The following is an 11,676-nucleotide window of genomic DNA, read 5'->3' as shown; positions in this document are numbered from 1 at the left end:
CGGAGGGCATTCATCCTATTTACCTGCTGCCAACACACATCCACCCTCACCCTCATATATACATACACACGTCTACCCTCATTCATATATATATATACACACATCCACCCTCACCCTCATATATACATACATATATATATATACACACCCTGACCTACTGTGCTCAGGAGTTACTACTTGTACGATGACAAAACTATTCTGCTCTATCTATCTATCTATCTATCTATCTATCTATCTATCTATCTATCTATCTATCTATCTATATATACACACACACTTTGTGTATAAGTATGTATGTTTTGTGTGCAGATTTATGTAGCAGAGATAACAGACACAATACAAGCCTTGAGATGAAAACTAATTATTACAGAGAACACACAGGCTGGGGAACGGTGTTTATAGGATGCAGAGACGGAAGCACAATAATTGCTTGTATATATACACATGCAGTGAGGGTGTGTGTATGACACAGTTGCAGTGAGGGTGTGTATATGACACAGTTGCAGTGAGGGTGTGTGTATGACACAGTTGCAGTGAGGGTGCAAGTATGACACAGTTGCAGTGAGGGTGCAACTGTGTCATACAACTGTGTATATGACACAGTTGCAGTGAGGGTGTGTGTATGACACAGTTGCAGTGAGGGTGCGCGTGTATGACACAGTTGCAGTGAGGGTGCGTGTGTATGACACAGTTGCAGTGAGGGTGCGTGTATGACACAGTTGCAGTGAGGGTGCGTGTACGACACAGTTGCAGTGAGGGTGCGTGTATGACACAGTTGCACTGAGGGTGCGTGTATGACACAGTTGCAGTGAGGGTGCGTGTATGACACAGTTGCAGTGAGGGTGCGTGTATGACACAGTTGCAGTGAGGGTGCGTGTATGACACAGTTGCAGTGAGGGTGCGTGTATATGACACAGTTGCAGTGAGGGTGTGTGTATGACACAGTTGCACTGAGGGTGTGTGTATGACACAGTTGCAGTGAGGGTGTGTGTATGACACAGTTGCAGTGAGGGTGCAAGTATGACACAGTTGCAGTGAGGGTGCAACTGTGTCATACAACTGTGTATATGACACAGTTGCAGTGAGGGTGTGTGTATGACACAGTTGCAGTGAGGGTGCGCGTGTATGACACAGTTGCAGTGAGGGTGCGCGTGTATGACACAGTTGCAGTGAGGGTGCGTGTATGACACAGTTGCAGTGAGGGTGCGTGTATGACACAGTTGCAATGAGGGTGCGTGTACGACACAGTTGCAGTGAGGGTGCGTGTACGACACAGTTGCAGTGAGGGTGCGTGTATGACACAGTTGCACTGAGGGTGCGTGTATGACACAGTTGCAGTGAGGGTGCGTGTATGACACAGTTGCAGTGAGGGTGCGTGTATGACACAGTTGCAGTGAGGGTGCGTGTATGACACAGTTGCAGTGAGGGTGCGTGTATATGACACAGTTGCAGTGAGGGTGTGTGTATGACACAGTTGCACTGAGGGTGTGTGTATGACACAGTTGCAGTGAGGGTGTGTGCATGACACAGTTGCAGTGAGGGTGTGTGTATGACACAGTTGCAGTGAGGGTGCGCGTGTATGACACAGTTGCAGTGAGGGTGTGTATATGACACAGTTGCACTGAGGGTGTGTGTATGACACAGTTGCAGTGAGGGTGCGTGTGTATGACACAGTTGCAGTGAGGGTGCGTGTGTATGACACAGTTGCAGTGAGGGTGCGTGTATGACACAGTTGCAGTGAGGGTGCGTGTATGACACAGTTACAGTGAGGGTGCATGTATGACACAGTTGCAGTGAGGGTGTGTACTGTATATGACATGGATACTGTGGGGGTGTGTATGTGACACGGATACTGTGGGGGTGTGTATTTGACACGGATGCAGTGAGGGAGTGTATATGACACGGGTGCATTGAGGGTGTGTATATGACATGGATGTAGTGAGGGTGTGTGTATGACACGGATGCAGTGATGGAGTGTGTTTGACACGGATGCAGTGTGGGTGTGTATATGACACGGATGCAGTGAGGGAGTATACTGTATATGACACGGATGCAGTGAGGGTGTGTGTATATGACACAGGTGCAGTGAGGGAATGTATATGACACGGATGCAGTGAGGGTGCGCGTATGACACAGTTGCAGTGAGGGTGCGTATATGACACAGTTGCAGTGAGGGAGTGTGTATGACACAGATGCAGTGTGGGTGTGTATATGACACGGATGCAGTGAGGGAGTATACTGTATATGACTTGGATGCAGTGAGGGATTGTATATGACACGGATGCAGTGGGGGTGTGTATATGACACGGATACAGTGAGGGTGTGTATCTGACACAGATGCAGTGAGGGTGTGTGTATGACACGGATGCAGTGGGGGAGTGTATATGACATGGATGCAGTGTGGGTGTGTATATGACACGGATGCAGTGAGGGAGTGTACTGTATATGACACGGATACTGTGGGTGTGTGTATATGACACGGATGCAGTGAGGTAGTGTATATGACATGGGTGTAGTGAGGGTGTGTATATGACACGGGTGCATTCAGGGAGTGTATATGACACGGATACAGTGAGGGTGTGTGTATGACACGGATGCAGTGAGGGTGTGTGTATGACATGGATGCAGTGTAGGTGTGTATATGACACGGATACAGTGAGGGAGTGTGTATGACATGGATGCAGTGTGGGTGTGTATATGACACGGATGCAGTGAGGGAGTATACTGTATATGACACGGATGCAGTGAGGGAGTATACTGTATATGACATGGATGCAGTGAGGGAGTGTAAATGACACAGATGCAGTGAGGGAGTATACTGTATATGACACGGATGCAGTGAGGGAGTATACTGTATTTGACATGGATGCAGTGATGGAGTGTATATGACATGGATGCAGGGGGTGTATATGACACGGATGCAGTGATGGAGTGTATATGACATGGATACAGTGGGGGAGTGTATATGACACGGATACAGTGGGGGAGTGTATATGACACGGATACAGTGAGGGAGTGTATATGACACGGATACAGTGAGGGAGTGTATATGACACGGATACAGTGAGGGAGTGTATATGACACGGATACAGTGATGGAGTGTATATGACACGGATACAGTGGGGGAGTGTATATGACACAGATACAGTGGGGTTGTGTATATGACACGGATGCAGTGACGGAGTGTATATGACACAGATACAGTGGGGGAGTGTATATGACACAGATACAGTGAGGGAGTGTATATGACACAGATACAGTGGGGTTGTGTATATGACACGGATGCAGTGACGGAGTGTATATGACACAGATACAGTGAGGGAGTGTATATGACACAGATACAGTGGGGTTGTGTATATGACACGGATGCAGTGATGGAGTGTATATGACACAGATACAGTGGGGGAGTGTATATGACACAGATACAGTGAGGGTGTGTGTATGACACAGATACCGTGGGGGAGTGTATATGACACAGATACAGTGGGGGAGTGTATATGACACAGATACAGTGAGGGAGTGTATATGACACGGATGCAGTGATGGAGTGTATATGACACGGATACAGTGAGGGAGTGTGTATGACACAGATACAGTGGGGGAGTGTATATGACACAGATACAGTGATGGAGTGTACATGACACAGATACAGTGGGGGAGTGTACATGACACAGATACAGTGGGGGAGTATATATGACACAGATACAGTGGGGGAGTGTACATGACACAGATACAGTGGGGGAGTGTATATGACACAGATACAGTGGGGGAGTGTATATGACACGGATGCAGTGAGGGAGTGTATATGACACGGATGCAGTGAGGTAGTGTATATGACACGGATACAGTGGGGGAGTGTATATATCTGTGTGTAATCCCAGTTAGTGCAGCAGAGAGGTGTTGGTGGCTCCTGACTCCTTGCTGGGTACTTACTGCTTGTTGCAGTATATCAGGGATTCTTACAAAGTGCTAATTCTGTGTCACACGTCTCGCTGAGGCATTAGTGTATATGACACGAATGCAGTGAGGGTGTGTATATGACACGGATGCAGTGAGGGTGTGTATATGACACGGATGCAGTGAGGGTGTGTATATGACACGTGTGCAGTGAGGGTGTGTATATGACACGGATGCAGTGGGGTTGTGTATATGACAAGGATGCAGTGGGGTTGTGTATATGACACAATTGCAGTGTGGGTGTGTAGATTATTACAAATGTGTCTCTATAATAGTGGTACTGTGCATTTGCTGATACATAAGAATCTATGTGAGAATTGTTCCCTTCTGATCTCATTTGTTCCAGTAATAGGACTTTTGCTGCTTCTGGCTGTTTGTAGTTTGTTTATTTGTCTGGATGTGTTTAATAAATGATTTACCTGTATGTATTATAGAACTCCATATGAAGGTGAGAATGTAAAGTTGCATTTTGCCAGTGAGACTGGTGGAGCATTAAATGAAAGTTTAGAGCCTGGGGCAAAACTTTGAGGTCAAAAGGTGTCAGCCATGGTCTTAGGTCCTCAGTGCTGCCACTACTCCACCCTCATCTGACCCCTGGAGCCACTGGTATAAGGGTAACATTTCCTACACACTGTGAGAACTTTTCTAGCCTCTCCCACATTGATTGTCGCACCCCTCCCCCTATCCCCAGTATAAATGTGTGTAATCCCAGTTAGTGCAGCAGAGAGGTGTTGGTGGCTCCTGACTCCTTGCTGGGTACCTGCTGCTTGTTGCAGTATATCAAGGATTCTTATAACGTGCTAATTCTGTGTCACACGTCACGCTGAGGCATTAGTCCTGTGGTTCTGTTGCCTGCTCTGTACTGGTATAATAGTACTGTAGCTAAATGCATCCCCAGTGATCCCTAATTGTACATTAGGTTCTCCCACTATTAGGTTTATTTAAGCCTCACTCTGTTTCCTTATGTGTGATGCTGCTCACATGCCACATATAAAACCTCTCTCCCCCCCTCTCTCTCTTTACAGATAGCAGTAATAGAGAATGCGCTTTATCCTCCCAATTTCAACTGCTCTCATGGTTTTCTGTTAAGTTTAATTCTCTTCCCATCTCCTACTCTGATCGAGGTTCTGCCCACTACTTGCTGTGTAGTCAGGCCCCCCATCAATTGTAGTGACTCTTAAGGTGCGTACACACTAGACGATATATAGTATGATGAGGGTGATATCGGCTGGATCGTACGATATATAGTTCACATCGTCTAATGAGTACACACAGTATCGTGTATGACGCGCCCTCCCGCGCGTCACAAGACATACAGTATCTTTTAGCGTCTGCACAAGCAGCCCAATCAGGCGATATCGTTAACAATTTGCAGCATATTGTTAAATATGTACGCACAACCAAATGACAGAAGGATACATGTGGTATGAGACGATCATTGACGAACGATAAATCGTTTGATTGTTAAATCGTCTAATGTGTATGCACTATATCATCTCAGGAAGATGAAGAGAAATCGTTAACGATGTTGAATCGTTTCCTCATCGTCTAGTGTGTACAGCCATGGCCTAAAGTTTTGAGAATGACACAAGTATTGGTTTTCACAAAGTTTGCTGCTTCAGTGTACTGAAGTACAATTAAAAGCATTTCATAAGTGTCAGATGTTACTATGGTATACTGAAGTAACATTACAGCATGACATAAGTGTCAGATGTTACTATGGTATACTGAGGTAGCATTACATAAGTGTCAGATGTTACTATGGTATACTGAGGTAACATTACAGCATGACATAAGTGTCAGATGTTACTATGGTATACTGAGGTAACATTACAGCATTACATAAGTGTCAGATGTTACTATGGTATACTGAAGTAACATTACAGCATTTCATAAGTGTCAGATGTTACTATGGTATACTGAGGTAACATTACAGCATTACAGAAGTGTCAGATGTTACTATGGTATACTGAGGTAACATTACAGCATTACATAAGTGTCAGATGTTACTATGGTATATTGAGGTAACATTACAGCATTTCATAAGTATCAGAGGCTTTTTTTTGACAATTATATTAAGTTTATGCACAGAGTGAATATTTGCAGTGCTGACCCTTCTTTTTCAAGACCTCTGCAATTCGCCCTGGCATGTGGTCACTCATCTTCTGGGCCACATACTGACTGATGGCCGCCCATTCTTGCCTAATCAATGCTTGGAGTTTGTCAGAATTTGTGGGTTTTTGTTTGTCCACCCGCCTCTTGAGGATTGATCACAAATTCTCAATGGGATTAAGGTCTGGGAAGTTTCCTGGCCATGGACCCAAAATTTTGATGTTTTGTTCCCCGAGCCACTTAGTTATCACTTTAGCCTTATGGCAAGGTGCTCCATTATGCTGGAAAAGGCATTGCTCATCACCAAACTGTTCTTGGATGGTTGGGAGAAGTTGCTCTTCGAGGATGTTTTGGTACCATTCTTTATTCATGGCTGTGTTCTTAGGCAAAATTGTGAGTGAGCCCACTGCCTTGGCTGAGAAGTAACCCCACACATGAATGGTCTCAGGATGCTTTACTGTTGGCATGACACAGGACTGATGGTAGAGCTCACCTTTTCTTCTCCGGACAAGTGTTTTTCCAGATGCCCCAAACAATCTGAAAAGGGATTAATCAGAGAAAATAACTTTACCCCAGTCTCCAGCAGTCCAATCCCTGTACCTTTTTCATGGCAAAGAGGGACTTTACAATTAATCTGATCACTCTTCATGACATTCTGGAGTATATGCAATTTACCATCATAAAAACTGAAGAAGCAGACTTTGTGAAAACCAATACTTTTGGCCATTGCTGTATCCGGCCTTAATGCTTCCCCATCTCTTGCAGTGGCTCAGTGTACTCCCTCTTCTCTAAAGTTGGGTACACACTTTTTCGATTGCAGGCTGATCGAGTAAAACTGTCCCGATCAGCCGTGCAGTCTGTCGCCAGTGTGACCCCCTGTCAGCCGTGTACCCACTGTACAGACATAGCAGACATAGCACAGTGTGTACAGGCTTCTATGGGATCGGGAGGTCGAACCAATAAACATTAAACAGTAAATAAGATGCAACCTCCCGATCCAGACCATTGCAGGAACGTTAAAATCAGTTTATCGGCTAACGCTCCTGCATCGGGACAGCATACACACCTATACAATCCAATGGCCATTCTCTCGATATTGGATGAACGGCCCGATGTTTGTATAGGTGTTCACCCAGCTTTACAGTGACTCTCCGTGCTCTCCCATCGCTTGCAGTGACTCTCAGTACTCCCTCATCTGTTGCAGTGACTCTCAGTACTCCCTCATCTCTTGCAGTGACTCTCAGTGCTACCCCAACTCTTGCAGTGACTCTCAGTAGTCCCTCATCTCTTGCAGTGACCCAGTATTCCCCAAATCTTGCAGTGATTCTCAGTCCACCCCCATCTCTTGCAGTGACTCAGTACTCCCCATCTCTTGCAGTGACTCTCAGCACAACCTCATCTGTTGCAGTGACTGTCAGTGCCTCCCATCTCTTGCAGTGACTCTCAGTACTCCCCCATCTCCTGCAGTGACACTCAGTGCTTCCCCATCTGTTGCAGTGCCTCTCATACTCCCTTATCTCTTGCAGTGACTCTCAGTACTACACCCATCTCTTGCAGTTACTCCTTGACTCCCTGTACTGCTACATCTCAGTGCTTCCCCAACTCTTGCAGTGACTCCCAGTGCTTCCCCATCTCTTGCATTGACTCTCAGTCATACCTCATCTCTTCCAGTGACTCTCAGTCCTCCCCCATCTCTTGCAGTGACTCTCGGTACTCCCCCATTTCTTGCAGTGACTCAGTGCTCCCCCATCTCTTGCACTGACCCTCAGTGCTCCCCATCTCTTGTAGTGACTCTCAGTACTCCCCCATTTCTTGTAGTGATTCTCAGTGCTCCCCCATTTCTTGCAGTGACTCTCAGTACTACCTCTTCTCTTGCAGTGACTCTCAGTCCTCCCCCATATCTTGCAGTGACTCCCAGTGCTCCCTCATCTTGTGCAGTGACTCTCAGTGCCCCCCCATCTCTAGCAGTGACTCTCAGTGCTCGATTATCTTGTGCAGTGACTCTCTGTGCTCGATCATCTCATGCAGTGACTCCCTGTGCTCGATCATCTCATGCAGTGACTCTCAGTACTACCCCCATCTCGTGCAGTGACTCACTGTGCTCGATCATCTCATGCAGTGACTCTCAGTACTACCCCCATCTCTTGCAGTGACTCTCAGTGCTCCACCATCTCTTGCAGTGACTCTCAGTACTCCCCCATCTCTTGCAGTGACACTCAGTGCTTCGCCATCTCTTGCAGTGACTCTCAGTACTCCATCTTGTGCAGTGACTCAGTGTTCCCCCATCTCTTGCAGTGACTCTCAGTACTCCCCCTTCTCTTGCAGTGACTCCCAGTACTTCACCATCTCTTGCAGTGACTAAGTGCTTCCACATCTTCTGCAGTGACTCTCATTGCTCCCCATCTCTTGCATTGACTCTCAGTACTCCCCCATTTCTTGCAGTGACTCTAAGTGCTCCCCCATCTCTTGCAATGACTCTCAGTGCTCCTCCATCTCTTGCAGTGACTCTCAGTACTACCTCATCTCTTGCAGTGACTCAGTACTCTCTCATCTCTTGCAATGACTCTCAGTACTACCTCATCTCTTGCAATGACTCTCAGTACTAACTCATCTCTTGCAGTAACTCTCAGTACTACCTCATCTCTTGCAGTGACTCTCAGTACTTCCCCATCTCTTGCAGTGGCTCAGTGCTTCTCCATCTCTTGGGGTGACTCTCAGTACTCCCCCATTTCTTGCGGTGACTCTCAGTGCTCCCCCATCTCTTGCGGTGACTCTCAGTGCTCCTCCATCTCTTGCAGTGACTCTCAGTACTAACTCCATCTCTTGCAGTGACTCTCAGTACTACCACATCTCTTGCAGTGACTCTCAGTGCTCTCCCATCTCTTGCAGTGGCTCTCAGTGCCCCCCCATCTCTTTCAGTGACTCTCAGTACTCTCTCATCTCTTGCAGTGACTCTCAGTACTCCATCATCTCTTGCAGTGACTTTCAGTACTCTCTCATCTCTTGCAGTGACTCTCAGTACTCCCCCATCTCTTGCAGTGACTCTCAGTACTACCTCATCTCTTGCAGTGACTCTCAGTACTACCTCATGTCTTGCAGTGACTCAGTACTACCTCATCTCTTGCAGTGACTCAGTACTCCATCTTGTGCAGTGACTCTGTGCTCCCCCATCTCTTGCAGCGACTCCCAATACTACCTTATCTCTTGCAGTGACTCAGTACTCCATCTTGTGCAGTGACTCAGTGTTCCCCCATCTCTTGCAGTGACTCTCAGTACTACCCCATCTCTTGCAGTGATTCTGTGCTCTTCCATCTCTTGCAGTGACTCTCAGTGCTCCCTCATCTCGTGCAGTGACTCAGTTATTCTCCATCTCTTGCAGTAACTCTCAGTGCTACCCCATCTCTTGCAGTGACTCTTAGTACTACCTCATCTCGTGCAGTGACTCTCAGTCCTCTCTCAACTCTTGTAGTGACTCTCAGTACTCCCCCATCTCTTGCAGTGACTCTCAGCACTCACCCATCTCTTGCAGTGACTCTCAGTACTCCCCCATCTCTTTCAGTGACTCCCGGTGCTCCCCCATCTCTTGCAGTGACTCTCAATGCTCCCTCATCTCGTGCAGTGACTCTCAGTACTACCCCATCTCTTGCAGTGACTTGTGGTGCTCCCCCATCTCTTGCAGTGACTCTCAGTACTCTCTCATCTCTTGCAGTGACTCTCAGTACTCCCCCATCTCTTTCAGTGACTCTCAGTACTCTCTCATCTCTTGCAGTGACTCTCAGTACTCCACCATCTCTTGCAGTGACTCTCAGTACTCTCTCATCTCTTGCAGTGACTCTCAGTACTCCCCCATCTCTTGCAGTGACTCACAGTACTCTCATCTCTTGCAGTGACTCTCAGTACTCCCCATCTCTTGCAGTGACTCTCAGTACTCTCTCATCTCTTGCAGTGACTCTCAATATTCCCCCATCTGTTGCAGTGACTCTCAGTACTCTCTCATCTCTTGCAGTGACTCGCGGTGCTCCCACATCTGTTGCAGTGACTCTCAGTACTCTCTCATCTGTTGCAGTGACTCTCAGTACTTCCTCATTTCTTGCAGTGACTATCAGCACTCCCCCATCTCTTACAGTGACTCTCAGTACTCCCCCATCTCTTGCAGCGACTCCCGATGCTCCCCCATTTCTTGCAGTGACTCTCAGCCCTCCCCCATCTCTTGCAGTGACTCTCAGTACTCCCCCATCTCTTGCAGTGACTCTCAGTACTCCCCCATCTGTTGCAGTGACTCTCAGTACTCTCTCATCTCTTGCAGTGACTCACGGTGCTCCCCAATCTGTTGCAGTGACTCTCAGTACTCTCTCATCTCGTGCAGTGACTCTCAGTACTCCCCCATCTCTTGCAGTGACTTTCAGTACTCCCTCATCTCTTGCAGTGACTCTCAGTACTCCCTCATCTCTTGCAGTGACTCTCAGTACTCCCCCATCTCTTGCAGTGACTCTCAGTACTCATCTCTTGCAGTGACTCTCAGTAGTCCCACATCTCTTGCAGTGACTCTCAGTACTCTCTCATCTCTTGCAGTGACTCTCAGTACTCCCCCATCTCTTGCAGTGACCCACGGTGCTCCCCCATCTCTTCCAGTGACTCCCGATTCTCCCCCATCTCTTGCAGTGACTCTCTGTGCTCTTCCATCTCTTGCAGTGACTCTCAGTACTCCCCCCATCTCTTGCAGTGACTCGCGGTGCTTCCCCATCTGTTGTAGTGACTCTCAGTACTCTCTCATCTCTTGCAGTGACTGTCAGTACTCCCCCGTCTCTTGCAGTGACTCTCAGTACTCCCTCATCTCTTGCAGTGACTCTCAGTACTCCCCCATCTCTTGCAGTAACTCCCGATGCTCCCCCATCTCTTGCAGTGACTCTCTGTGCTTTTCCATCTCTTGCAGTGACTCTCTGTGCTCTTCCATCTCTTGCAGTGACTCTCTGTGCTCTTCCCTCTCTTGCAGTGACTCTCAGTACTCCTCCATCTCTTGTAGTGACTCGTGGTGCTCCCCAATCTCTTGCAGTGACTCTCAGTACTCTCTCATCTCTTGCAGTGACTCTCAGTACTTCCTCATCTCTTGCAGTGACTCTCAGTACTCCCCCATTTCTTGAAGTGACTATCAGCACTCCCCCATCTCTTGCAGTGACTCTCAGTACTCCCCCATCTCTTGCAGCGACTCCCGGTGCTCCCCCATTTCTTGCAGTGACTCTCAGCACTCCCCCTTCTCTTGCAGTGACTTTCAGTACTCCCCCATCTCTTGCAGTGACTCTCAGTACTCCCTTATCTGTTGCAGTGACTCTCAGTACTCTCTCATCTCTTGCAGTGACTCGCGGTGCTCCCCCATCTGTTGCAGTGACTCTCAGTACTCTCTCATCTCGTGCAGTGACTCTCAGTACTCCCCCATCTCTTGCAGTGACTCCCGGTGCTCCCCCATTTCTTGCAGTGACTCTCAGCACTCCCCCATCTCTTGCAGTGACTCTCAGCACTCCCCCATCTCTTGCAGTGACTCTCAGTACTCCCCCATCTCTTGCAGTGACTCTCAGCACTCCCCCATCTCTTGCAGTGACTCCCGGTGCT

This window comes from Taudactylus pleione, unplaced genomic scaffold (genome assembly GCF_031769625.1).
Source record: "Taudactylus pleione unplaced genomic scaffold, aTauple2 ptg003150l, whole genome shotgun sequence".
NCBI classification, from domain to species: domain Eukaryota; kingdom Metazoa; phylum Chordata; class Amphibia; order Anura; family Myobatrachidae; genus Taudactylus; species Taudactylus pleione.
This window is presented reverse-complemented; position numbering follows the sequence as displayed.